Here is an 11229-nt window from a genome sequence, read left to right as displayed (position 1 = left end):
GGTAGGTATAAATTATTTGGTGGAGAGATTAAATTATATTGTCCCCCCCCTGCCCCCAAAAGCAGAATTTAAGGGGGATGGGCCCAAGGCAGAAAATAAAAAGAGCTTGAAAACAAGCTGTCCTGGACAGTTGAAAGGAGATTCCTGAGGGATGATTCATTTATTTATAAAAAATGTGCATCTTCGGCTTTTCCTTTCTTTTTCAACTACCCCCCCCCCCCCCCACAGTTGAAAATGACTTCACCAACGCTCCTCAGATGCGATCCCCAGTGGGCACAGCAGATCTTTTAAAAATCTCCCAAATCCCGTCCTTTCAAAACTTCGCCACTTTTCTGAATTATGAATTTCTTCCCCAATTCAATTCGTTTGCAAGTGCTTTGCATCGCGCCATCGCATCCGTTGGGCCGCTGCCTTTCCAGGTGACACATTTCTCTGCTGAACGTTTTCAAATCTGCCGGCGCCGTTTTTTTCTGCCGTATTTCTGCAGGGGCATTTTGAGATGGCTTCGACCCCCCCCCCATTGTACACAATTTTTACACCGAAGAAACCTTGCAAGCATCTTAGCAAGCACATTTGGGGTTTTTCCAGAGGTCTACTAATAACCAAATTGACGGGGGGGGGAGGGGAAAAGTGGATGGGTGGAGGATCCAAAATACAAAAAAGTCAAATTTAAATAAATCAAGTTTCTAGACCTTAAGATAGAATAGCCGTTCTTCCTTTCTACCAATCACCTAATAACAACAACAACAAAAAAGAAAAGGTGAGGAACAGATTTGGTTCTATGGTTATCGTTCCCACCACCCATCTCCTTCCACTTATGACTATATGACTGTAATTTTGTTGCTTGGATCCTTACCATTTATATTGATATTGTTTCCTGATTGCTTATTTGTACCCTATGACTCTCATTAAGTGCTGTACCTTATGATTCTTGATGAACGTATCTTTTATGTACACTGAGAGCGTATGCACCAAAGACAAATTCCTTGTGTGTCCAATCACACTTGGCTAATAAAGAATTCTATTCTATTCTATTCTATTCTATTCTATTCTATTCTATTCTATTCTATTCTATTCTATTCTACTCAACTCTAATCTATTCTACTCTACTCTATTCTATTCTATTCTATTCAACTCTACTCTACTCTACTCTACTCTACTCAACTCTACTCTACTCTACTCTATTCTATTCTATTCAACTCTACTCTACTCTATTCAACTCTACTCCACTCTATTCTATTCTATTCAACTCTACTCTATTCTATTCTATTCAACTCTACTCTACTCTACTCTACTCTACTCTACTCTACTCTACTCTACTCTACTCTATTCAACTCTACTCCACTCTATTCTATTCTATTCTATTCTATTCAACTCTACTCTATTCTATTCTATTCAACTCTACTCTACTCTACTCTACTCTATTCAACTCTACTCCACTCTATTCTATTCTATTCTATTCTATTCTATTCTATTCTATTCTATTCAACTCTACTCTATTCTATTCTATTCAACTCTACTCTACTCTATTCTATTCAACTCTACTTCACTCTATTCTATTCTATTCAACTCTACTCTACTCTATTCTATTCTATTCAACTCTACTCCACTCTATTCTATTCTATTCTATTCTATTCAACTCTACTCTACTCTACTCTACTCTATTCTATTTTATTCTATTCAACTCTATTCTACTCTACTCTACTCTACTCTATTCTATTTTATTCAACTCTACTCCACTCTATTCTATTCTATTCTATTCAACTCTATTCTACTCTACTCTACTCTACTCTATTCTATTTTATTCAACTCTACTCTACTCTACAAACGTGATGCATTTCGCAGCCAGTCAAAGCCCCCCGCTTCTGAAATAAAACATTTTATATAAAAACGTGGTCGGTAGTCCTCAACGTACGACCACAATTGAGCCCAGAGCTTCTGTTGTTAAGCGAGACATTTGTTAAGTGAGTTTTGCCTCACTTTACGATCTTTCTACCAACAATTGTTAAGTGAATCACTGCAGTGGATAAGTTAGGAAGTGAAATCTGGCTTCCCCCATTGACTTGGCTGGTCAAAAGGTCACAAAAGGGGAACCACGGGACACTGCAATGGTCATAAGTATGAGTCAGTTAGTTGCCAAGCATCTGAATTTTGTTCACAGGACCATGGGGGTGCAGCCAAGGTCGTAACTCTGGAAAACGGCCGTAAGTCACATTTTTCAGTGCCATCGTAACTTTGAATCGTCACTAAACGAACCGTTGGAAGTGACATATAGAATTCTTTTATTGGCCAAGTGTGATTGGACACACAAGGAATTTGTCTTCGGTCCATAAGCTCTTAGCGTACATAAAAGCTCTAAGTGATAAACCACGATCATATATAGACAAATAGTAATAACCACGATACATAAATAATAATCATGATCATAGATAAATCATAGATAACAAGTTCAGATTCATTGATCTGGGAAATGTTAACCAACCAAGAGCAAAAATTTAAGGAGGGCGAATCTCACAACATTATATACCACCAATTTTAACAAAGTGGAATATTTGAAACACGAGTTGCATTGCGACCATCTCAGTTAGGGTTTTCTCCCCCATCGTCCACAGCCGTCATAACATACCCAGGCCCCATCAGCAAAGAACGGGGCAATTTTTCAAGATTTCTCAGCCACGGAAACCCAAAATGATGCTCTGTGATTCTTTGGCCCTCGGCCAACCTTGCAAAGAGCTACTGGTCAGTTTCGGTGATGTACAATTAGTCCTCGACTTACGGCCGATTTTCACACTTGTGACCCCCCACGGTCACGTGATTCACGATAGGATGCTTGACAACTGATTCATATTTATGATGGTCGCAGTGTCCCGGAGTTACGACCCATAGTCACGTGATCAAAATTCGGACGCTTGGCCACCAGTTCATACTTACGACCATTGCTGGATTTCCCCAAGGTCACGTGATCCCCCCCTTTTGCGACCTTTTGACCAGCAACGGGGAAACCAGCTTCACTTAACAACCGGATTACTAATTTATCCGCCGCAGCGATTCGCTTAAAAACCGTGGCAAAGCAAGTTTGTAAAAATGGGGGCAAAACTCACTTAACAAACGTCTCCAGACTAGGTGGCTCAGTGGCTAAGATCAGGAAAGGTCGGCAGTTTGGCGGTTCGAATCCGTCTCCTGCGTGAGCAGGGGGTTGGGCTAAATGACCTCCAAGGTCCCTTCCAACTCTGTTACTGTCGTCTCTCTTAACAACAGAAGTTTTGGGCTCCATTGTGGTCGTAAGCCTTGGTAGTACAGGGGTTTAAGCTGGTTATTAAGACCAGCTGCCTGCAATTACTGCAGGTTCGAATCTCGCCAAGGCTCAAGGTCGACTCAGCCTTCCATCCTTTCTAAGGTAGGTGAAATGAGGACCCAGATTGTGGGGGCAATAAGCTGACTTTGTATAAATATACAAAAGGATGAAGGCTATTGCTTAGCACATTGTAAGCCACCCTGAGTCTCCGGAGAAGGGCGGCATATAAATCAAATTTAGAAAAGAAAGAGAAGGAAGGAAGGAAGGAAGGAAGGAAGGAAGGAAGGAAGGAAGGAAAGAAAGAAAGAAAGAAAGAAAGAAAGAAAGAAAGAAAGAGAAGCTGACTTTGTATAAATATACAAAAGGATGAAGGCTATTGCTGAGCACATTGTAAGCCGCCCTGAGTCTTCGGAGAAGGGCGACATATAAATCAAATTAAAAAAAAAAAAAAAGTCGAGGATTACCTGAACTTCTTGCAAAGCACAAAATCTGTTGCAGCCTGACTGCAAAATCTGGGAATTATTTATTTGTTTACTTAAATTGCATATTCCTCTTTTCCTTTGCATCGTTAAGAGGTAGCATGTACGCGTGTCAACGCAGCGGCCTAAATGATGGAAAAGTCCATCCGATCCCACCGAGGAACGGAGTAAATTATTTATTGAGCCTTTCTGAGAACGGAAGGCATAGTTGGGGCGGGGAAACCTTTCAAGCTAAATGCTTCGGAGGATAAGATTGTTTACAAAGGACTCACAAACAAACATTTTTAAGTCCCTTCGAAGGCAATTTTTGCTCTTTTTGTTTGTTTGTTTGTTTGTTTAAGAAAAAAACACCGATTAAAAACAAACAAACAAACACACACTCCAGATTCCCTTGTTTTGTTTTTAAATTAAAAAAAAAGGAAAAAAAAAATCCAGAGATTTTTTTTTCCTCTCTCAACAAGTGGCAAATATATCAGAAGTTTTACATTGTTTTAGCCGGAAATAAACTTCAGAGGGGCCGATGCTGTTTGAAAAGCTACAATTTACAATAGAGAAAAACGAGAACCTTGGTTCATTAAGTGAAACTTGTTTCCTCCCCCCCCCAAATGCCTTTCTTAAGGACTAGCGTCTTGCAAAGCTTTTGGATTTAAAGGAAAGAGACACGCCCAGCTTCCCAGCGTTTTTAAATCTTGGGTTTACCTTTAAAGGAGAGTGGGGGGAAAAAAAAATCAATCGGATGATTTATTTCTGGCAAAGGCCGATACCGCTCTATAAAGCGTGTAATATTTCTGCTCTTTTTTTAAAAAAAAATTATTTAATTCATTCATAAAAAAAAAAAATTAAATCGGACGCACCAAAGAGGCTCTAAAAACGACCCCCTCCCCAATGCAACTATTTTGCAGGCCTTTCCAGATGCGCCCAATTCTCTTGGGCATCCCTAATAAAGGGAAAGGGCGAACAAAGGACGGCGCCGGCAGAAAGCCCTCTGCACGTGCTCAGAGGCTCGCTGCCCAACCCCACCCTTGCAAAGCTTTTTCCCCCCCCCTCCACTCCCAAATCCAATTCCCCGAAGGAGGGAAGGAGGGGGAGGGGGTGGGATCCCCCCCGAGGAAGGTAGGGAGATGCTGAGCAAGCGCAAAGGATCCCCGGGTCTCCAAAGGCGCCGGATCCCCGGGAAGAAGCCACCCACCTCCGAGCAGCGGCGCCGGCTGCTGCATCCCGGCCTCCCTACGAGCCTGCTGAAACCCCTGGAAAGGATGGGGACTCGCCTAGCCGCCCAGCCCCACCTCTTCGGCGGCTGCTGCTTGCCTTTGCAAGGGAGCGTGGTCCGTCCCAGGGATCCCCTTCCCAGTCCCAGCCCTTGCGGGATGGGGAGGATCAAGCTGATCCCCCCCCCCCCCATCCCTTGGAACAGATCCCCCTCCCCACTTTTAAAACAGATCCCCTCCTTTCCCTCCTGTTAAGAGCTCTGTCCCTTGGCAAGAGATCTCTCCTCTTACCCTGCGTGCTCCAGCTCCTCCCTCACCGATCCATCGAGCGATCCACTTGCCAAGAGAGCGAGTGCTTGGGAGCGGCTCCTTAACGCGCGTTTGGGTCGCGGATCCGCTTCTCCACATGCGCCTTGAAGGTTGGCCAAGGCTGCTTTCCAACCGGCATGCTTTTTGAAGGGGAGTCGCCTTTGCGGATCCGATCGCCCAGGATCCAGTTGTAAAGTAGAGGAGGAGGAGGAGAAGGAGGAGGATCCTCTCCGGAGCTCCCGGTTTGCCCCTGTGCGGAGGCTTCGGTTTGTTTGTTTGTTTTTAACCCCCTCCAGCTGCGCGCTGGGAAACTGTTCGCTTGTTTGCTGGAGGGTTTTGAATGGAGGGCGCGGGAGCTGCGCTTCCTGAGCACAACAACGTTGACTTCTCCGAGTCGGACGGAGCTTTCTCTTTCGCTCTTTCGGTTTTTACAGTAACCTTGCCCGTCCCCGGGCCTTGCTAAAGAAAGAGAGAAAATAAAGAGGAAGGAAGGAAGGAAGGAAGGAAGGAAGGAAGAAAGAAAGAAAGAAAGAAAGGAAGGAAGGAAGGAAGGAAGGAAGGAAGAAAAGAAGAAAAGAAGAAAAGAAGAAAAGAAGAAAAGAAGAAAAGAAGAAAAAAGAGAAGAGAAAGAAAGAATAAAAATTAATTAAAGAAAGAAGAAAGAAAGAAGAAAACGAAAGAAGAAAACAAGAAAGAAGAAAGAAGAGAAGAGAAAGAAAAAAAGGAAAGAAAGAAAAAGAAGGAAGAAGAAAAATTAAAGAAAGGAAGATAGAGAAGAAAAACAAAGAAAGAAAGAAGGAAAGAAAAAAGAAAGGAAGAAGAAGAAAAATTAAAGGAAGAAAGGAAAGGAAAAAAGGAAAAGAAGAAAGAAGAAAGAAAAGAGAAAGAAAGAAAGAAGAAAAGAAAAAAAAGAAGAGAAAAAGAAGGAAGAAAGAAGAAAAAAGAAAGAATAAAAATTAATTAAAGAAAGAAAGAAGAAAGAAGAAAACAAAAGAAAGAAAAAAGAAGAAAAATTAAGAAAGGAAGAAAGAAAAGAAAAACAAGAAAACAAAGAAAGAAAAAGAAAAAACAAAAAAGAAGAAAAGAAAAGAGAAAAATTAAAGAAGGAAAGAGAAAGAAAAGAAAAATTAAGAAAGGAAGGGAAGAAGAAAGAAGAAAACAAAAAAGGAAGGAAGAAGAAAGAAAGAAAAAACAAGAAAAGAAAAATTAAAGAAAGAAAAAAGAAAAGAAAGAAAAGAAAGAAGAAACAAAAAAGAAAAAAAAAGAAAGAAAGAAAAGAAAAATTAAAGAAAGGAAGAAACAGAAAAAAATTAAGAAAGGAAGGAAGAAAGATTTTCTGAGGTTTTGTTTTTTTTCAGAATGGTTAATCTCACCCTATATGTTTCTGAAACTGACACCTTATTCAAGTTCTGCTTTTCTTTTACAGTAACTTCTTTTTTTAAACTCTTGAGTTCAGCCACAGTGAATTTCTCATCTCAACAAACACAATGGGTTTTTTTAACCCCTGATAAATCGATCATCGATAAGGGATTTGGAATCTGTTTTGTGGGCCATCTGCATTGGTTTTCCAACCAAACTGTTTCCTCCTGGGGTTTTTTTTGTCCCTGCACTTCATCCTAATTTAAATCCTTCAGCAGTCTAGCCTTTTAATACAATTAACAACTTGGAAAGTGATGTCTGCCACTAGCTACCAAGAGGGTTCTCTTCCTAAATATTATTTCTGTGGAACCTTGTGAAAAAAAATCAAGGGAACTTGAGTCAACCAAGTTTCTTTCTTTGAACCCTCTGACCTTGTTAATTAAGTTTTATCCTTTTCCAAAACTGCTTTCTATGCAGCAGAAAAAAACCCGCTTACTTATCCAATCAGAGGCCTTTTCTAACGTCCAAAATGCAAAAACATTTGGGGGGGAAAAAAAACATGGGAGAAGGAAAAACTTCAAGGAGATTCTATTAGCAGGCCTCCCAAACAAGGCTTACAGGTATATGTTGCAATTTCCCCAGAATTGCTAAACATAAATAAGTTACTAGTCCTCAGGAATGGCAAAATAAATAAAGCCAGATCTCTTAAGATTAGCTTGCATAGATAAGCACAGAAGCCTTTGGGGAGGATGAAATGAAATTCATCCGGAGGCAGAGAAGTCTTCTAATCCCGGAAACTCAAAGACAGCCAACCATTTTTCCATTTTTTATTTTTAAAATGGGAGCTTTAAGCAAAATTGGGCACATCCTATTTTAAAAACCAATCCATCTTAGTTGAAATCGATCCAATTTGACTGGGACATGTTTTTTGTGTCACTGGAATCCAGCTCTTTAAACCGTCTTTCTCTTTTCAAGGAGCCGTTTTGATCGACTTGCTCATTCCGTGGATCTCCAAAGATTTGCACAGATTTTTTAAAAAAATTTAGCCACAGGCACCGTCGGACGATGAAAAGTAGACAAACCATCGTATCATCAGCATACCAGCCCCTACTTCAAGAGGGGATTTATTGCAAGGACGGCAAACGTTCTTCCTTGCCATAATACAGATTTAATTTATCGCAACCGACCTCTGATTTTTTTGGGGGGACAAGTTGGAAAACTGACACAAGTGTTGGACAATTTATAACAATTACCGCCAATTAGGAATTATTTGTTTTTTTAAAAGAACAGACCAATTTCCGTTCGGAGCCTTTCCCGGCAACGAATGGGCATCGGGCAAGAACGAATAAAATGTCTTAAAAAGACCACTTTTTCAACACCCACAAGACAAACAGGAAGCGTGGCTTTTTCAAGAGGTTACAAAGTTTTGTGTGTGTTTTTTTTTTTCCTGTACCGGCTGCAGCCCGCTCTTTTGGGGTCTACGAAAAGCCAGAGACACAGAGTTGGTGGCCAGAAATATTCACAGGAAGAGGTTGCTGATTCGAGGAAGCTCTCTTAAGATAGCGCAACATTAGCAATGCGGAGCAACGGAAGATTTTAGGGGAGAATTCAGGCCAGGTGTCCGAGGTAGCTGGAATGTACCCGTAGCGTAGATCCGTGAGGGCGAACCTATGGCACGAAGTGGCACATGGAGGCAGATTGCCTGGCACGCACGTGGTTCGTTCCTCTTCCAGGTTTCTGGCGCGCAGGCACGCGCGACAATCAGCTGGGCTTCTTGTGTGCGACAGTGCCGGAAACTGGAAAACCTGGTCTTCCATTTGCCTGCATGAACATGCGTGCCAGCCAGCTAATTGTCATACGTACATGCATGACAAAAACCCGGAAGACTAGCTGGCCAGAATCCGCATGGCCGCCAGAAACCGGAAGTTCATTTTCAGGCGCGAACATACACCCTGGGCTGCTCCTCTTCCAGGTTGCGGCATGGACGAGTGCGCAAAGCATGCACTCTCCCTTTTCGGCACTTGGTGCCGAAAAGGTTCGCCATCACTGGTGTAGATCAAGGGTCCCTAACCTCTGCTCCATGGACTGGCACCGAGCTGCAGCATGCCAGAAACTGGGCCACGCAAACAAGTGAAGCCCCATCCGTGGGATGCAGGCTGCACGCAACACCACGCTCCCTCCAGTCCACGGAAAAAACCTTCCCCTGGTGCGCAAAAAGTTGGCGGCCACTGGCCTAGATGACGCTGGTTGATTTTTTTAAAAAAATGGAACTGGATGAAGGAGCTGGATCTGGAATCCGGCAGTCAAATTAAATGTTTTCAATGCCCTTCAGTCTAGTTGCTCACCGTTTCACGGGCTTTCTTGAAAGATGGGCAAAAACCCAGCTGTGCCAAATTATTGTGATTCGTTGCACGGTCAGCCAGAGGTTCAGATTGGATTTGGCTTTTTTTTTTTTTTTTAATCCACTTAGTGAGTCTTTCCCAAGGTTCTGGGATAGGCCACCGTTGACGTTTTGTGGCGTTAAGAGGTATGGTTGTAGGATGTAAGCTGTTGCGAGTAGAGCTGCCTTTTGCAATTGACTGATAGTGGGTTTATCAATGCCGAATGTGTACCTAGTGCTCCGATTCTTTTGGGATTGTACCCAGGGCGTCTACCACTAGTAGCGCTACCTTTGCTTACTTTTGCCACAGTAGTTCTATTTCAGAATAACAGAGTTGGAAGGGATCTTGGAAGTCTTCTAGTTTCCTTCTTTTTTTGTGGAAATTTCTATTTGCAAGACTTTGTATTCTGTTGTTATTATTATTTTGGAAATATTCGCCTGGGATGGGAGAGAGCAAACAGTTATGCGGGCGTAAAGAGCCAAGGAATCCTGTTATGTATCACCACTCCAAATTATTATTTTTTAAAAAAAAAAAATTCTGCCATTGATTAATCTATAGAGGAACTTTTTTTTTCAGAAGAAGTAGCTGCTTATCCTCTTTTTTTTTTTTTTTCTTGTTCCCCATTTCTGTACTATAATTTCTTGATCTGGAGAAGTTTGCCATTTAAAAAAAAAAGTCAGATAAAAATGCAGGATGGAAAGAGAGGAAAAAAGAGAAAAAAACACATCAAAATAGCCTCTCTTTTTATCCTGTGGGGTAAAACTTAAAACTTTAAGATGACCGCAGAGTTTTTCCGGGAGAAGAAATGGGTCTCAGTGCTGGGAAAGTTTAAAACAGTAAGGGGAAATCCACCAGCAACCAAAACAAAAATATCATTTTGGGGCAATTAACGAGGTTCATTCTGAATGTTAAATATTTTTTTACCACAATACTATAAAACTTGTTGGTTTTCGTGTTTTTTTTGGCCCATCAGGCACACCCCCGTCCCCACCAGCCATTTTGGTACCTTGAAAATCTCATAAAAAAAAAAAAAAAAGAGCACCAGCTTTTCAAGTTCCTAGTCCTCAGGATCGAATGCTCATGAGAGAAGACATCTGGAGATGTCATTGGTGGTCTACTTGGAATCACTGCAATTCAATTTTGTGGAATTGGCAGATCTGAGAACTGGAAGTGTAAAAAAGGAGGCTCATGTTATAATTTAAGGCTCTTAAAAAAGAGAGAGAGAGAATAATATAAATCCTGTAGCAGGGAGTTCCATTGATTAAAAAAAAAATCTCCTTTATATCAGTTTATCTTTCAGTTGAACCCTATTCGTGAATGAGGAACGATTAACGTTTTAAAATTTCTCACATCTGCCCCTGCCAGAAGTACTACCCTTCCCATAATCCCCTCCCTAGGATGACCTCAGGGCATTCTAAGCCCCCTTGAGTTTTAAACCATTCAACAGCGCCACCTGGTGGAGACCACACAGCAAACATGAAAAATGCATTCAACTCCCCCATATCTCTCTAGATTAGAAATTGCTCAGGAAGACATATAAAAGTGAAACTGGTATTTAGCGGTAAATGCTGTTTGTTTGCACTGGTTGAAAAAAAACGCAAACAGGTATAAGGAGATCCCAAATCTCATGTTTGCCAGTGAGGGGAAAAAAAGAATCCTTAAGGGTGAGAAAACCCCAAAAGAGTTAGTAAAAATTGTTTTTACTTTTTAAAACATGCGTGTTTATTGGTTGGTGAAGATGGGAGGCAGGAATAATAAGTCAAGTCGAATTACCCGATGTTAAAAAGACAAATCTACAAATAAATATATTAGAAATTTATCCTTAGTAACTTAAAAGTAATCAAATGGGGTTCAGGGCCTTTAATGCAATCAAAACTTTTATTTTTTAAAAAAAAACAACTCGTGTTTTTGACAAACGGCAGCAACTTTTGAAACATCGTTTTAACTCACAAGGAAGGAACCGAATAACAGGTTAAGTTTTCATCTCCTAGTTTCATATACTTGCATAAAACTCTAGATCGGAAAAAAAAAAATTCTTCCACTACAATTTAAAACGCTCTCAGCTCCCCTTGCAGTATTATAAAGATTAAAATAACAATTGGAGATAACAAATACTAAACGCATCATTTTATTTTTCATCCTGTGGTTTACTAATTGACTAGAAATGACTCCAGAGTCCTGTACATTTAAAGAGAGGA

At 41.0% G+C, this 11229-nt stretch overlaps 1 protein-coding gene and 1 long non-coding RNA gene across 2 annotated transcripts in view; one reads left to right on the top strand and one right to left on the bottom strand.

The window, feature by feature from the left end:
• Positions 1-5691, bottom strand: part of PIK3CD (phosphatidylinositol-4,5-bisphosphate 3-kinase catalytic subunit delta) — a 40410-nt gene extending 34719 nt beyond the window's left edge. The window contains exon 1 of the mRNA XM_034438874.3: positions 5274-5691. The gene's annotated coding sequence lies outside the window, so the exon portion shown is untranslated. The remainder of the gene's footprint in view (positions 1-5273) is intronic.
• The window catches only part of LOC132709254 (uncharacterized), a 79797-nt gene that overhangs the window by 34822 nt on the left and 33746 nt on the right, over positions 1-11229 (top strand). The gene's annotated exons all lie outside the window — the stretch shown is intronic.

The sequence above is a fragment of the Pantherophis guttatus genome, chromosome 15 (assembly GCF_059756535.1).
Source record: "Pantherophis guttatus breed Tessera chromosome 15, ASM5975653v1, whole genome shotgun sequence".
NCBI lineage: Eukaryota > Metazoa > Chordata > Lepidosauria > Squamata > Colubridae > Pantherophis > Pantherophis guttatus.
The sequence above is the reverse complement of the archived record's forward strand: the minus strand, read 5'-3'. Positions and strand labels throughout refer to the sequence as shown.